Below are 17,500 nucleotides of genomic sequence, written 5' to 3'. Positions count from 1 at the left end.
GGTCACCGCACGCGCACACACACGCGCACACACGGCCCCGCGCCGGACGCCGGCCTGGCGGGACCCTCCCCCGACTCAGAGGGGGGAGGCGCGGGCCGCGGTAGGCAAAGAGCGGCACTCGGCCCCACCGCGGGGCCGGCGCAAGCCCTCCCCGCGAGGGCGAGGGCCTCTGCCACCCACGTGGCTCTGGCAGTGGCCACCGTGGCCCACTGCACGCTTGGGAGGGGCAGCGGCTGGGGGGTCCGGTACCCCAAGGCTCCCTCTCGGATCGCTAGAGAAGGCTTTCTCACCGAGGGTGCGTCATCCCCCACCCATCGTCTCTGCCCTTCGGGCCCACGGAGGCGCTCCACGAGCCACCAAGTCCACGACTGGCCGTGGGAGGGGTGGGGGGGGGTCTGCGGTATGGGTAAGCACACGGCCCACTGGAGCGTTCGCGGCCACAGCCTCGGGGGCACAACCTCTGCCGCCCCCCAGGCTCGTCCACCGGGCTCCGGAAGGGGGGAGCACGCCCGAGAAGCGCGACAGACGCCCCCTTCTCACAGGCCCCGGCCCAACGCGATCGCACCCACGCCCGTGTGCGACTCCCCACACACACGCAAGTGGGGGGCGGCGGCACACGCGGCGTCGGCCCGGCCACGAAGTCAGTCCCCCCCACGGCACACCGTGGGAGGACGATGGCGACGAGGTGGCAGGCCCCCGTCCCCCACCGAGGGAGAGAAACAGAGGCAAGCCCCCGCGCCCTTTACCGTCTCGACCCCCCCAAGAGAGCCACTCACGGGACACACCACCGCGGCGGAGACCCCGAGGAGCACGCTGGGAAAAGGGAACGACACCACCGCTCGGCCTCGCGCGCCTGAGGGACGACCTGGAGCGCTCCAGGGGCACCACAGAGGACCGAGCAAGTCACGCTCACGCGCCGGCAGCGGGCGCGCGGCGCAGCGGCGGGACGGCCCCCACCGACGCGGGGAGGACCGCCCGCGAGGCACACGCCAAGGAGGCGAAGCGAGAGCGTCTGCTGCGTCCGAGGACCACGGCCCCGCCCACGCCATGAGGCAGGAGGCGGGAGACCGCAGGTCAGGGCCGGAGACCACCACCCCTGCCTCCCACACACCCCTCGGCAGGCCGGCAGGGCGTGACAAGAGAGGCGAGGGGCCCGCGGACAGAACGAGAAGAGCGGTCCCGTTCGCCAAGAACGTCCGTCCCTCGTCTGGCGCGACTGAAGGCCCGGCCCAGGAGAGCGCGACATCACCACATCGATCAGTCAATCCAGAGAGCCAGGGGCCACGAGGGCCCCGAGGGAGGAGGGGCACGGCGAGGACCCTCACCGGAGGAGCCTGCTTCAGCCTCAGCCGGCACCCAGCCCCCCCCTTCGCTCCCTCTTGCCTTCTCGGGCAACAGTGGCCGACGACCCCGCGAGGAGAACGCCTGACACGTGGCACGGAGCCTGCGGGTTGGGGTCGTCTCAGCCACCACCGGGTGCCTGCGGCGGGGAAGGGGAGTCACACGGGGTAGAAGACCCACGCACCACCTCGCCCCGCCGCCCTCGGGTGAGCCAGAGACCGGAGGCGGCACCGCGGGTCGGGTCAGCCGGGCGCACACACGAGAGCCGGCGCGCAGGCCCAAGCGGGCGGCTCAAGTGGCAAGGGCCGGTTCGGGCGCCGGACGGCGGTCCAAAGCCCAGCGCTCTGCGCGCGTCCAGAGTCCCAGAACCCCCAGCGAGAGATGCCAGAGGAGACCGTGTCAGCACCTATCTGGTGGTAAAAAAGGCCCATTTCAGGCGAAAAAAATCACGGCGCCCGGCAGCGGGGCCCATCCACGAACCTCGGGGGGGCTCCCCGGGACCTCGGCCCGGCTACCTCTCCCCAACACTTCCCCATCCACAGCAGCCCCGGAGCTCTCTCGGGGCCATCTGGTCGACCCGAGGAGCGGGGGGGCGGCAGAGTGGAGCGGGGCGGGGCGGGAAAACGTGGCAGAGGCAGCGAGCGGGCCGGGGTCGCCCTCCCCGGATCGCCCGCGCGAGCAGGTACCGTACCGCCGTCCCTCCGAGTCCCCGGGCGAAGACTTGGTTACAGAAAAGGAACTATCCCACTCTGCCGCCTCTGACGAGCGGGGCCCACGAGGGACCGCGCCCGGGCCCAGGCCGCCCTATCCGGGCCACCCAGTACGACTCGGGCCGGTCCCCACCGCCACCCCCACCCCGGCCGGGACTCGCGGTGGAGGAGGGGGCGGGGGAGGGTGAGAAAAAGTCGCGTCCGCCGACCGGGACCCACGTGGGCCCGCTAAAGGGCCGGGTGCGCCCTCCCCGGCCACCCGCGCGAGCAGGTCCCGGCCCGTCCGCGTCCCCGGACCCAGGGGGACTTGGAAACATTTTCGCACGGAGGCACCTCCCAGGCGACCGGAGCCCACGAGGGACCGCACCCGGGCCCGGGCCTCTCTCTCCGGGTCACCCCTCGCGGCCCAGCCCGGTCCCCACCTCCGGAGTCCAACTCGGAAAAGCATCGGTCAGAAAGAATCCGACCACCGGGACCCACGCGCGCCCGCCAACGAGCCCGTCGCGCCCTCCACCGGCCTAAACGCACGGGCACGGGCACGGGCCGGTCCCCACCTCCGGAGCGGGGCGCTGTGGGGACCGGGCGGTGGGGGGGGGGGGAAGGGAGGGAAGGAAGGAAGGAGGGTCGGGTGGCCGGGTCGGTCCCCGCGGCCGGATGCTGGTCGACCAGGCCAGGCGGCCCCACAGACCGGCTCGAGAGCGCGGCGACAGTCACACCCTCATAGGCCTGCACGCCCAATCTCAAGCGACAGCAGGAGGCGCCCACGCCTGGGCCCCACCGGGACAGTCACCGCCAGCGTCGCCCGGCTCCCGGAACTCTGCCTCGGGCCCGGCGGCCGAGTCACAGCCCTCACGAAGGTCGCCGAAGCTCCAGAGACAAGGGACAATATAAAAGCGGCCGCCAGGTGGCTCCCGACAACGGCTCCAACGTCCCCGGGCCGGGTTCCCTGTCGCCGGCCGGCCACCGAGGATGCAGCAGCGCCGGGCCGCCCAAACGCCCGAGCTCGGCCCGCCGGGGCGAGCCGGCGGGCGTCTGGCGCGGCCCCGAGGCGTCCGTCTCGGAGCTAGCTCCCGGGACGGCACGACACGGCGCGACCCCGGCAGCAGACGGGGGGGGGGGGGGGTGGCCGGGGAAGCTGGGAAGACGTCGCCGGGAGGCCGCCTCGAAGGAAACGCGCTCCCCACGCGACTCCTCGGCGGGGGCAAATCCCACGGAGACGCCGGCGGGGCCCGGGGCGGCCGGCACGGGGTGCCCAGAGGGTCACGAGCAAGATCCCCGGCTGCCCGGACGGAGGGAGGGAGGGAGGGAGGGAGGGAGGGAGGGAAGGCGGGGACTGGCAAACCGAAACCAGGCAAGCACTCAGAGAACAACGCAGGAATTCATCCTCTCTCGAACGGTGGAGGTCTGTCGGAAGCAGACACGCAAAGCCCAGAACCTAGAAAGGAAAGGAAGGATACCCTCCGACCCCACACATACAAGCGGAAACAAACAACTATCTCTGCCCGGACGGCGACAAAGTCCAAAGACAACACATGGGTGCGTGGGTGGGGAAAACGCACCCGCGGTCACGAGAAAACATGGATTTCAAAATGGACTGACCACAGTCCACGGGCGGGGGTGGGCGTGGGGGTGGGGGATGGGGGAGGCGGGGCTCGGGGGAATGCGGGCGGGTGGGGGGGCGGAGGGGGGGCGAGGGTGGAGTCCATAGCCATCCACTAAAGAAACTGAGTTCGGGCACATCTACTCAATGCAACACCCCGAGTGCGAGCGTGTGCGTGTGCGTGTGCGTGTGCGTGTGCGTGTGTGTGTGTGTGTGTGTGTGTGGAATGCGGTAAGTATCGACAACGGACTGTAGCCCCACCGAGACCACGACAAACCATACCAGCGAAGAAGTCAAGCCGTACAACTACTCTGGCCTTCAAAACAAAGGAAAAAGCGTGCACGTATAGTATACGTACGTGCATCGCGTGTGCTTGTGGCACAGGTATACGTGGACGTATAAAGGCCTAGGACAAGCCCAAGCACATCCCGTAAGGGGAGCCTATCCAAAACAGACCAAGGCCTCTCACCACTCAGCTTCCAGAAAACAAGCAACCCAGCGAGGAAAGTGAACTGGAGGCCCAAACTGAACCTTTTCGTTAGGGAAAATAAAGAAAAGAAGAGACGAGAAGAGAAGAGAAGAGAAAAGGAAAGGAAAGGAAAGAAAAGGAAAGGAAAGGAAAGGAAAGGAAAGGAAACGAAAGGAAAGGAAAGGAAACGAAAGGAAAGGAAAGGAAACGAAAGGAAAGGAAAGGAAAGGAAAGGAAAGGAAAGGAAAGAAGGAAGGAAGGAAGAAAGTAAGAAAGAAAGAAAGAAAGAAAGAAAGAAAGAAAGAGAGAGAGAGTGGGAGTGGGAGTGGGAGTGAGAGTGGGAGTGGGAGTGGGAGAGGGAGAGGGAGAGGGGGAGGGAGAGGGAGAGGCAGAGGGAGGGACAGAGAGACAGAGGGGAGAGAGAGAGAGAGACAGAGAGAGTGAGAGTGAGAGTTGGAGTGGGAGTGGGAGAGGGAGAGGGGAGGGAGAGGGAGAGGGAGGGAGAGACAGAGAGACAGAGGGGGAGAGAGAGAGACAGAGACAGAGAGAAAGAAAGAGAGAGAGAAAGAAAGAAAGAAAAAGAGAGAGAAAGAGAGAAAGAAAGAGAGAGAAAGAAAGAGAGCGAGAGAGAAAGAAAGAGAGAGAAAGAAACAGAAAGAAAGAGAGAGAGAGAGAAAGAAAGAGAGAGAAAGAGAGAGAGAAAGAGAGAGAGAGAAAGAGAGAGCAAAAGAGAGAGAGAGAGAAAGAGAAAGAGAAAGAAAGAGAGAGGAAGAGAGGGAAAGAGCGAAAGAGAGAAAGAAAGAGAGAGAGAAAGAGAGAGAGAAAGAGAAAGAAAGAGAGAGAGAGAAAGAGAGAGAGAGAGAAAGAGAAAGGGAAAGAGCAAAAGAGAGAGAGAAAGAGTGAAAGAGAGAAAGGAAGAGAGAGAGAAAGAGAGACCGAGCGAAAGAAAGAGAGCGAAAGAGAGAGAAAGAGATAGAGAGAAAGAGAGAGGGAAAGAGCGAAAGAGAGAGAAAGACAGAAAGAAAGAGAGAGAGAAAGAAAGAAAGAAAGAGAGAAAGAGGGAAAGAGAAAGAGAGAGAGAGAAAAGAAAGAAAAGAAAGAAAGAAAGAAAGAAAGAAAGAAAGAAAGAAAGAAAGAAAGAAAGAAAGAAAGAAAGAAAGAAAGATAGAAAGAAAGATAGATAGAAAGAAAGAAAGAAAGAAAGAAAGAAAGAAAGAAGGAAGGAAAGAAAGAAAGAAAGAAAGAAAGAAAGAAAGAAAGAAAGAAAGAAAGAAAGAAAGAAAGAAAGAAAGAAAGAAAGAAAAAATCTCTCAACCTAAAAGTTTTTGGAACAAACAGACAATCTATGATTTGGTAGGTAAAAAAAAATATTTTTGGAACGTACAGTTCTTTGAGACAAGAATGGAGAGGAAAAGAAAAAAAAAGACAATAAGAATTCGGAACGCTTAGAAACCTGAATCGGTCACGAACAGGAACTAGGAAGCCATGGTGAACGGGGTCTGTGACACCAGTGTTTCTGGACCGGCAAATGGATGATTCCATTTCATCACGCCTAGAAGCGTACATTTTCACGCAGCATCACTTTTTTAAAATGTTTTTTCCCCAAAGTGATGCTAGAGGTGTGGACTCATACATCGGAACATCTTTAGTCTTTCTGTAATAAGGAGACCGACGTAGGTCCACTGAGACTTGTTGAGCCACGAACGTTTCCGTAGGTCATCTTTGGAAACGATCTAGACGTTCCACGAATTCCCTCCCCATCATTCCGCTTACACCAACACTAAAGTTCCAGTGACCCAAAAGGTCTGGGAGAAACTGTTTTTAAGTAGACATACCAAAAAACATAACCTTTCTTAAGGAGTTCCTCCACCTAGAGCTATCGACATCACTTGTTCTAAATCCCATGACGACGAGATGACCCGTGAACATTTCCTGAGACTTTAGACGGTGTCAGCCATCATCCCCAAGTTCTTTTCCTTGCTGACGAACTTGGTTCACTCCCGTGAACTTATTGGATTTGGGGTCGACGTAGATAGAAGAAAAGGATGACCTCGAATGCCGATCACCCCAAAGACATGCCTAGTTTCATAAAACCCATACGTTGACCCTGGCTATTCTCAGCCGGAGGGTTCATCCTAGATCACGTGAACTTGCAAAACCCTTTGGGTCCCTCTCTAGTAGACTGAATAATTCGGGAGTGCTTCCTCCTAAGCCCTTCAAGAGAGCTCTTTCCCAAGTTAATTGTGGCACTCGGATCCGTACGTAGGAACAGGCCAGCTCTAGAAGGTAGCTACAGACATACCTGTTACCAGGGCCTTCCCAGATTCTTGCACAGCAGTGCCATAGAAACGAAGATCGCTTCCACAAGACTCTAAGGTCAGCAAAGCAAAACTTTTTTTTAAATTTATTTTATTATTATTATTATCATTATCATTACTATTATTTTATTAAAAGAGATAGCTGGTACACAAGGGAGAAGGCGGTGGGGGGGGGCGGGGGGGGGTTGGGGGGGAGAGACACCGCCCCGAGTTGCTCTGATCACGGAAGGGAGAGTTTGTCTCGGGATCACCGATCCTTTCCAGGAATCCTCCAAATTCTCGGATCTGCAGCAGCTGGTTGCACGGTGGCTACCTATGGGGAATAGCAAGCGCTTCCACGAGGGGAAAGAAGCACATGAGAATTTTCTGCAAGAAAGCACAGGAACAGATAAGGGTTAAATGTACAGTGGAGCTCCTCGTCTTGGGACAACTAGGTATAGTCGTGGTGTCAACAGAGGTAAAGTTAATCTTTTACTCCCGAGAGCCTCGTGTGTGTGTGTGTGTGTGTGTGTGTGTGTGTGTGTGTGTGTGTGTGCGCGCGCGCGTGTGTACGTGGGTGGGTGGGTGGGTGTGGGTGGGTGGGCGGGTGTGTGTCTGAGACTCAGGCCCCCAGGGCCTCTGTTCTTTAGCTGGCAAGGCCTGTTTGGCCCTAGGCCACTCCCCAGTCCTTTTCCAAAATGTCTGTAGGTCTGTCTCATGCGTGCGTACGTACGTACGTACGTACGTACCTACCTACCTACCTACCTAGAGATCGACATGACCAGAGATTTCATAGCTTTCATTTAAAAACTTTTAGTCAGCCACGAAGCAGGTAGTGCAATCGAAAATTCGCTCTCTTGCTTATTTATAAAGAACCGTTGGAATAGGTGACGTTTATTTCCTCCGATGGCTAAGGCTTTTTATTATCTGTGGGGAAAGACTTTTAAGATTCGTGTTGGTCCCGAAGGAGACGGCGAATTAGTGTTTGGGTGAGGGAGCCCTTCCACCGGTTTGTATTCTTAAAGAGACCACTTCCCCCTCCCCTCCCCCGTTGTTATTTTTTGGGGTTTTTTTGTTTGTTTGTTTGTTTCCGTTTTGGCTTTTCTGTTTTTTCTTTCTTTCTTTTTTTTTTTTCCTTCCCTTTGGTTTCAGGGTCTACCTCATCCAGTCCACTGGCCTTAGTCTCAGTCAGGCCATCGCAGGCTGTGTTCACATTTCGGAGGCGGTAGAGATGTGCAAGATCAAGACAGTTCACCCAGAGAACTGGGCGGCGGGTGCCTTGCTGACATCGAAAAGCTGATCTGCTCATCATGCAGTTCCATTTCCCCTCCTCGTCCTCCTCGTCCTCCTCGTCCTCCTCCTCCACCTCGTCCCCGTCCTCGTCCTCCTCCTCGTCGTCCTCCTCCTCGTCCTCGTCCTCGTCCTCGTCCTCGTCCTCCTCGTCCTCCTCGTCCTCCTCGTCCTCGTCCTCGTCCTCCTCCTCCTCCTCCTCCTCCTCCTCCTCCTCCTCCTCCTCCTCCTCCTCCTCCTGTGCGCTTCTTTCTGTCAAGGAGAAGATTTCCAACTCAAATGCAGACCAAAAGATTTCTAGGTTCCAAAACTTCAGGGTTCCATGGATCATGGTGTCCAAAATCTGCACAGGGTCTTCAATAACGGCCCTCGTTCTCAGCGCACACAAGTCAACCCCAGACCAAGGCACCCTAAGGGCAAAAACCCTCCAAGGTTTCTCCCATTAGACCCCGAACGTCAGCACACACCCCCTCCCCCGGTTTCTATTTCGTATCGCGTGCGCTCAGGCAGACGGCAAACACATCGATCGATCATTTTCCTTTAGCGTGTTTCATGAACGTCGCACTGGCCGAAGAAACCTAGGTGTGTCAAAGCTCATCCCTGCGTAAAAGGCTTTGGCTTCTCCGTGAAGGGGTCGAGCCGAGGGACCCAGGCCCCTCTGTCAACTTTTCACTGGATTCATTGGCCTCACTCTTGTCCCAAGCGACGGCTGGTCAGATTTCTCATGGTCATTTTTTGCCTTCTGGCTTTAGCAAGGGTCTTCAACTGGGGTAAAAAGAGCAGGCTTGCTTGGGGCGCTTTCATGGTGGGGAGGAGGGGGTGGTGGCCCATAGAGGTAGGTCCCTTCGATTCACCCCATCTCAGGTAGTGCCCTATGCAAAACGTTTGCTTTCATACCATCAGGATCCTAACTTTGGAGAGTTTCCCTGCCTTAAACGTCCTCTGCCCTCCGCCTATTCATCCACCATCCACCACCACCCCGCTGACCTGTTCATCCCGTCCATGGTTTTTCTCTTCCGAGAAAGCATGTTACCTACGGCTCGTCCCCAGGCTACGTACGTGTCCATTCACCTCCTGAAAGACATGTCTCGGTCACCTCCGAGAGAGTTCTTGGCAGTGAGGAATAAAACAGCCACTGTCAAGGTCCGCGTGCAGGTTTCTGCGTGGACCTCAGCCGTTCGACTCCCCGCGTCACCTCGGGTCCATTCATAGCAAGGAGTCCTCCGAGGGCCGGGTCTTACGGTGAGAGTGTGTTTGGCTGTGAAAAACACCACCCCTGTTCACAGAGTTCCCAAAAACGGGGGGGTGGGGGGTTGGGGGGTTGGGGTGGGGGTCGGGGTGGAGCTGAGGAGGGCACGGCACGTCAGCATACCGAAGCGTCCGGAACCCCGAGGAGGCGGGCAAGGAAGGAAGATGTCCCCGGGACAAAACCTTCCCTCCCCGTCCTTAGGGTCGATGGCTGGACCTGAGAATTCCATGGACACGAGACGGATTTATGAAACCAGAATTCCAAGAAAGGGGACCTGGCTGGCCGAGACCCCAAAATGAGTCTCTTTGGGGTTTGTTAGGGCGGCAGGCCAGGAGACACCCGCCGTGTTCCACCCGACTCCCAAATGGGGCGAGTTTATCGAAGAAAAAAAAAAAAAAAGCCAAACCAAAAGCAAACACACACGCAGACAGAAACCCCAGCAAAACACACACACACACACACACACACACACACACACACACACACACACACACACACACACAACTCTGGGTGCGCTATCTGCTGTCCATGATTTCCCGTGCCTTTTGGACATGGCTGATAGAGATGGACATGAAACGGCAGGACAGCAAGCTGGCATCTCGGCCGGCCTAGAGAAGTTTCCCGAGTGAAATATCAGAACCAGGGCGGGGTGGGGATGGGGGGCGCAGAGAGAGGCGGGGAAGGGGGGCCCACGTCACCCGGGAGAGAAGCGGGGGGAGGGGGGCGCTGACCGACCTCGGTTCACCCCGTCCCCCTCCGGCCGAGAACCTGCCTTCGCTTCCTGCCCTCAGGTGTGTGAGAGGAGCAGGTTTCTTTCCCATAACTACCAACACATCATTTCAGTCTTGTTTGTGGGTTTCTTTTTGTATGTTCGTTTTCTGGACGAGGCCAAAGAACCCTTCCAGTGAGTGGAGGCGTGTGTACAAAGGAGGATCTGACAGGACGGGAGGGTGCGGGTCAGTCCCTGTGCCAAGAAACCCAGAGAATCTGTCGTAGCTGAGGCTCGGGCCTTTTGCAGAAATAGGCCAAGAGAGTTCAGAGTTGATCCTTCACTGCCAAACAGTCATCACAGCAGTTTCCTGGAAGGGATTGTGTTGCAAGAGCCAGCGTGGTGACCCTCAGGCCTCAGGCCTCAGGCCTCAGGCCTCAGCCCGGCAGGCAGGCAGGCAGGCAGGCAGGCAGCGGCTATTGTCTGTTGGTCCCGCCCCCACCCCCACCCCCACCCCCGTTCCTTCTCCAGAGCTCCTTCCTAAGTCCCCTGGACTGACCTTTGCCAGGAGCGGGGGAGGGGAGGGGAGGTCCGGACGATTCATTCGGCAGGGCCTCGTTCAATCGCTCCATTCAAATGCAGAAAGCTCTCCGGTCAAGTCGGAGCCTTTGACTTTGCCTCGAGCTTCTCTTTAATGAATGGCTTTGTCTTTTTTCTTTCCCCAATTTCCCCACCCTTAGGCTGTCCCCTCCAAACTGCAGGGAGGGAAGGAGGGAGAGAGGTAAGGGATGGGAGGAGGTTGTGTGAGAAACAGGCCTTTTTTTCCAGGCAAAAGATGTCCCCTCCTTTTCCTAACCCAGGAAACCCCACTACACCATTTGAGAATCATGGACATGCATGGAAGCAGATGTCTTCACTTGAGATCTTCCTCCGCAGGAGGACAGAAAGGCGGGCCAGTGTGTCCCTCTTGTGCTGGCCGGTTCTTAAGTCACTTGAATTCAAAATAATCAATAGAGCATGGAGGCAGATTTTGGGGCGGCCTACTCTGGAGCCCAAGAGTTCCCTCCTCTGAAAGTTCCTTGGAACATATTAAAGCTGAGCTGGTGACTCGTGTGTGTAGGGATGTGTGTGTGTGTGTGTGTGTGTGTGTGTGTGTGTGTGTGTGTGTGTGTGTGTGAGTGAGTGAGTGAGTGAGTGAGTGAGTGAGTGAAGGAGATTTCTAGATGTCAGGGTCGAAGCAACTTTAGAAGTCTGCAACACCTCTGATGATGTCGTCGGGTGTTTGGTTCAAATTTCGGAGTGGCTCTCAAAGAAACAGGCACGAGGATTGTTTCCATAGGAGCCGTTGTGGCCGTTTCGTCAAGTTCTCTAGCTTCCGTTTGCAGAGCTTCAGGCAAAGGGCCATTTTAGTTCTCAGTGAGGCCAAGTCAAAAGGGTGGGAGAAAATGGCAAACGTTCATGGGGAGAGTCGTAGCCAGATATTGGAGGGAACTCAAAAAACTTCGGGATGCAGTCCAGTTTTCAGGTTAAGAACAACACCCTAAGGGAAACGAGTAGCTCCAGAACTTCATATCCACAAGTGAGTATCCCCGTTTTATGGAAACATAATTTTGGCCTCCAAGTAACGTATGCAAATAACTCGGTTGCCAAGGAAATAAGAAGCCTCACTGAGAGTTTCTGAATTAAGGAAGGTAGGGAGAAAAAGATCAGTGATTCCATCCTGCTGACAGAGGTATAAGTTACCAAATGGAGGTCCATCTTTAAAAATAAAAAAAAAGAAAAAAGAAAAAAGAAAATTGGGTTTTGTTGGTTTGTTTTTGTTTTTCCTTGTACCTGGAAAACAAAAGATTTAAGAATCAGTCCTAATCCCTCTGTCTCTCTGTCTCTTCTTTCTCTCTGTCTCTCTCTGTCTCAGTGTCTCTGCCTCTGTCTCTGTCTCTCTCTGTCTCTCTCTCTCTCTCTCTCTCCACCCCTCCATATATACATATACATATATATACATACATACATGTATATACATATACCTACATACGTGTGTGTGTGTGTATATGTATATATATGTGTGTATATATATATATATATATATATATATATATATATATATATATATATATATAAAGGTATTTTACGTAGGGTTTTTTTTTTTTTCACATTCTTTTCTCTCATAGGTTTATTACAAAGTATTGAGTAGAGTTTCCTGTGCTATATAGTAGGAGGCGCTTGCTTGTTGATTACCGATTTTATGTACAGTCATGTGTACATGGTCATCCCAACCCCCTAAGTTATCCCCCGCTTCCCCAATCCGTCCTACTTTACACAAGTAGTCATACACATTATCATCCTGTTCATCAGTTCATTCAATCCCGTGTAAGTCATCCTTGTTCTACTTGGAGTCCAGTCTTTCCATCGGTTCTGCCGACCTTGCCTGATGATCGAGCGTGACTGGACGAGTGACGGTTCCAAAAAGTTTGCAAGAGCTTCTGTGAAGGATTGTAGGATTTGCCCAGCGAAGCGGGTGCCGTGATCTGATCACAGGGGAGGCTGTGGAAGGTAGACCCCAAGTGGCAAACACATTTTGTTTTTTTAACAGTCTCTGTGCCACGGTGAGGACATCAGGCTTGCAGTGAGTGAGGGAAGACTTCAACCCACACGGAAGACATACCTACGGCCACAAGAATGTTTGGATGACCCCTACTAAGTGGCAGTGGAATGAAGTCCAGTGGCTGGGGTTCAGAGGGTCCAGAGAGAGGAGGTTTTCTTTCCAGAGAGAAAAATAGTTCCCACCCCCCACCCCCCCCCCCCCCAGGGTTACAAGCATGACAGGTCAGACGTTGCCGGTAGACTGTAGAAATCTTCCCGCCAATGTCTATGTACAATTGGGGTCATCTTCAAGGCACCATGGGTGGGTGAAGGAATGCAAGGTGGAGTGTGGGGGTGGGGGAGGGGGGAGGTTGGCCAGGGAGTAACCAACCGGCCGGGCCGCCGTCTCCCGTCTGCCATAGCCCCGACCGGCTGTTGACAGGACAGAATGGACTCGATCCACGTGTGCCCCGCCACCCCCACCACCTTTCAACAGGCTGTTGTTGCTGCCTTGGCGTGAACGTCGGTTAGAACACCTCCCTGATACTGGGTTCCGTCCCTTTCGTGTGAGCCTCCATTTTGACGACGACAGACAACCCTTTATGCCAGGGCAGAGAAGACTTCCAGGAAGAAACATCCCATCATGTCTGGAACAGTTAGAACACATCGGTGTACAGACACAAGCCAAAGTAGACTTCACGTTGTTCCTTCCTCTTTGACGACGCTTCCCGTGTCATCGAAGCTCTCCAAGAAACGTACTCAGTTTCATCTCTCTCGTTTCTCAGGAGAGAGAACACATTTTTGGGCTATTTCGAGGGCCCTCTCCTCCTGCATCCTAACTCAAAGTGCGTTCTAAGTCCAAAGGACTTCACCTGTCCTTCAACCGGGGGGCAAGTGTGTCCAAAATATCCAAAAGGTTGTAAAGCACTTAATCGGATATAGGTCACTGTGAAACAGTGCTTCGCTAGCCAGGTCACCGACATCCCAAGGAGAGACTTGCTAGGCAGAGAGAGAAGCTTCTTCTTCAGTTCCGAGCCACACCTGGTTCTTTGAATCTCGAGAGGACTAAGCTGATGTGAGTCCTCCGAGACCTGATAACGGCAACCTAGAAAATAAGTGATGACTTTTGACAAGGCATAAGCTTTTCTTTCTTGCTTCCTTTTCCTTCCTTCCTTCCTTCCTTCCTTCCTTCCTTCCTTCCTTCCTTCCTTCCTTCCTTCCTTCCTTCCTTCCTTTCTTCCTTCCTTCCTTCCTTCCTTCCTTCCTTCCTTCTCTCTCTCTCTCTCTCTCTCTCTCTCTCTCTTTCTTTCTTTCCTTCCTTCTCTCCTTAAAGATAAAGGAAGAAACCTTTCCTAATCTAATCTAATCTCTCATGATGGACAGAGCAGACTGATGAAAGAAAAACCCAAACCCTAAACCCAAACCCACCCAAACCTTGTCCTTTTAACATAGAGAGACAACTAAATTCTATTTTTGCACTTGTTTCACGTTGATACGAAAACTCATTTCTGTCTTTGAATCCATCCTCATCTTATCCAGTCAGTCCTGACCACGGATCCGATTCCTTTCCAAAGACCATTTTCTTCACACACCTTTTCCAATCGTCTGTGCCCATTTTTAGCCTGTCCCTCGTTTTCTTTCTTTTCCATTGAGAAGTGACCACCTTTAGGACTAAAATCTCTTTCTCCTTCCCCCAAACATTATCTGCATATCTTCTACTTTGCCTCCCCACTCCCCCAAAAAAGTCCTCTTCCTACCATGAGGATGGCGACATCAGGTAGCTTGGACCACACACGTTCCGTTCCTTCTTTGGAATGCCTCGTCCTTGGACACTGTCTGTTTTTTTTTTTTTTTTTTCTTCAGTCAGTCAGTGAAAGTAAGGAAGCCAACCACAGTGAACAGTGTGAATATGGAATACTTTGTAGAAGTCTAGGCTCCTACCGAGTACACTCTTTCCCTAAAGCACAAGATCTATCTAGGCATGGAACCAAACATGCTCAGTCTCTCCTCCGTAAGAGGTCCAAAGCAGGGAGACCCTTAGACTTGTGGAGCCATGAACATTTCAGTATTTTATCTTATGTGGAGGTGATGTAGACACTCGCTGAGATTTCACCCTGCCAATGGCACTTAGCCAACCTCTAAGCCTAGAGATGACCAGAGATGTTGGAAAGTCTTGAAGTCGGCCTATGGAAAACAATCATTGGGGGGAGAGTTCCCCTTAAACATTCTTATCTCGTTAACATCTATGCCCTCTATTCGTTAGGAGCAGTCCTACTTAGATGATTCGTGAACATTTCATGAGACATGAGGGCGGTTCAGTTCGTCATGGTGTCTACACCTCCCGCCCCCCTCCCCTTTCACGTGAGAGATTTTCTTCCTGATTTCAGAGGGGAGAAGTAAAAGAGAGTCAGAGCGTCCCTCTCGTGGTGTTGTCAGTCTAATTCCAAAACTTCTCTATGCCACGGAGGCACGTTTGGGGGCGGCCTACTCAGGGCCCCAAGACTTTCAAAGTCAAACTCAAGGAGGACGTAAATGTACTTCATGCCACCGAACCCGAACCCGAACCGGTGAACCCGATGGCTTACTAGGAGATGACGTGTCATTGGCCCACCCATTTAAGACACGGAACCAGACACCCTCTCCTCGATGACTCGGAGCAAGTGAGTTCCTGGGGGTGGGGTGGGGTGGGGTGGGGTGGGGTGGGGAGGGTGTCTGTCGGAGAGGGTCCTCTGCTCCAGGTGGGTCCATAAGCACTGCACATGACAGTAGGTGTTCATGGTGTTCTTGGGAAGGAAAGACAGGGAGAATTTTATTTTGAAAAGCTTATCTTCTCACAGCATTTACACTATGAACGATGATGCAACTTCACGGGGGGTGTGCGGGGGCAGTGAAGGCCAGGGAGCCTGGCAACATAGAAGAGCCACGGAGGCTGGCTGTGTGTGACCCCAAGGATGTCCGGCGACTCCTCTCACTTGGGGTGGGGGGTGGGGGGCGGGGGTGGAAGCGGGGGGCGAGATTCCTGTGTGTCTGTCTGCATTCATCAGTCGTGGGAGAGGAAAAACGACGTTCCCTCGACGATCCTTCTGAGTTCTTGCCTGAGAGGCCCCTGTCCCCAAAAGACAGCTCGAGAAGAGAGCGACCCACGGCTGAGGAACGCGTGCACCGTGACCCCCACGCAGGAGAAGCCCAAGCCAGGAGTCACTCGAAAGGGCGGGCTCTGAGCTTGAGCTTCTTCTCGAGGAAGATCTTGGTCCTCCTTTCAGGTCAGGAAGAAGAGGGAGAGGCAGAGCGGCAGAGCGTCCTCGTCGCCCACCCGTCGTTTCTGAAGCGCCTTCAATTCGAACTCATCTGTGTGCCAAAGCGGTCCATTTCGGGGTGCCCTATTCCGGTTCCCTCCCCGCACGGAGAAACATGTTCTGTCCCGATTCACTGAAATGCTCCCAAAGGGCCTTGGTGTGAGGCAGTGGACCTATGCCCATCCTGCCTCCTCTTCAAATCATTTCTACCGATACAGAAGAAGAGACACCACCCCCACCCACCATGGCCTGCCAAAGGCAGTGCAGCAGCTATCCCTGTGGGAGTGGGATCCGGTAGCACGCGAACATCAGTCCAACATCCCTTCCAAATCCATGAGTTCTCATGGAAAATGAGGATGCCCCATGACCGGGGATGGGGGGGAGTGGGGATGGGTGAGGGAGAGGGAGACAGAAAACGAGGAAGGGAGAAAGTGGAGGAGAGGCCAGGAGAGGGAGAGAGAGGAAAAAGAGAGAGGGAGGGAGGGAGGGAGGGAGAGACAGGGAGGGAGAGACAGGGAGGGAGAGACAGGGAGGGACAGGGAGGGAGAGACGGGGGGGGTGGAGAGAGACAGAGACAGAGAGACAGAGACAGAGAGAGAAGAGAGACAGAGAGACAGAGAGGGAGACAGAGAGAAAGAAAGAGAGGAGGCGGGAAGAAAGGGATAAAGTGGGGGAGGAAGAGCAGGGGTGGGGGAGAGCGCGAGAGCGAGCGCGAGCGCGAGAGAGCGAGCGCGAGAGCGAGAGCGAGCGCGAGAGAGAGAGAGAGAGAGAGAGAGAGCGCGAGAGAGAGAGAGAGAGAGAGAGAGAGAGAGAGAGAGAGCAAGAGAGCGAGAGCGAGAGCGAGAGCGAGAGCGAGAGCGAGAGAGAGAGAGAGAGAGAGAGAGAGAGAGAGAGAGAGAGAGAGAGAGAGACCGGGAGAAAGAAAGAGACAGCGAGTGGCAGAGACAGAGACAGAGGCGGAGAGTGAGCGACAGGGAGCCAGGTAAAGGAAGGACACAGTGCTTGGGTATCTTCTGAGTGTTCGCACGTGTTTTCTGAGCTATGGAGATCAACATCAGTCCCATGAGAAGAAGAGAATGTGCCAGCCCCAGCCAGCACTGCTTGTCTTTTTGCAGAGATGAGAGTTTTCTAAGTTCGGGGCCCCCAGTGAGGGAAGCCGCCCCTTGTGTTCTGCCCGTGACCCTGATCGGGATGGATGGAGGACGAGGCGACGTGGTTGGGGCTTTCCCCCCTCCCCGCACCCCCCCCCCCAAGTCGGGAACCTCTCTTTCTACCTCTTTGCACACTCCATTCATTCTGAGACCACCGTTGGCATAGTCCTTTCCATGTTAAACATGATACGCCCTTGCCAAGAGACCCAAGTTCTGGAACCTCCAATGGATCTCTCCTGTATGCGTGGACAAGATCTCTCCAGTCCATCCCGTCAGATGAATGATTCTCAATGATCCTGAAAAACATGGATGAGGGCTAGCGTGGCTAAGGGCTTCCCTGGCGGTCTAGTGGTTAGGTTAGGTCTCCATCCTTCCACTGCACGGAATTGAATGAATGAATGAATGAATGGAGTGAGTGAGTGAGTGAGTGAGTGAGTGAATCAATCAATCAATCAATCAATCAATCAATCAATCAATCAATCAATTTTAAAAGCGTTCATTAAAAAAGAACAAAAATAGACTAGAGTGGCTACCATCCCTCGCCCCCCTCCCTGGCCTCCGGCCCACGATCTAGAATCCCCTGCCCTCCTTGCTCCCACTCGAATACCTCCGTCACTCAGAGGTTGGCCCCGCCCACCTAGGCCGGCCCAGCCATCTGGTCGACCTCTTTGGCCCGTATAAAAAGCGACCGACCGGCAGGTGGCGCCCGACAACGGGCAGTCGAGTGAGCGGGCCGCATCGGGATCGGGATCGGGAGCAGCAGGGCGGCGGGGACACGATGACGAACCCGATCCTCCTGGTGCGCATT

The sequence above is a fragment of the Pseudorca crassidens genome, unplaced genomic scaffold (assembly GCF_039906515.1).
Source record: "Pseudorca crassidens isolate mPseCra1 unplaced genomic scaffold, mPseCra1.hap1 Scaffold_72, whole genome shotgun sequence".
Classification (NCBI taxonomy): Eukaryota; Metazoa; Chordata; class Mammalia; order Artiodactyla; family Delphinidae; genus Pseudorca; species Pseudorca crassidens.
The sequence above is the reverse complement of the archived record's forward strand: the minus strand, read 5'-3'. Positions refer to the sequence as shown.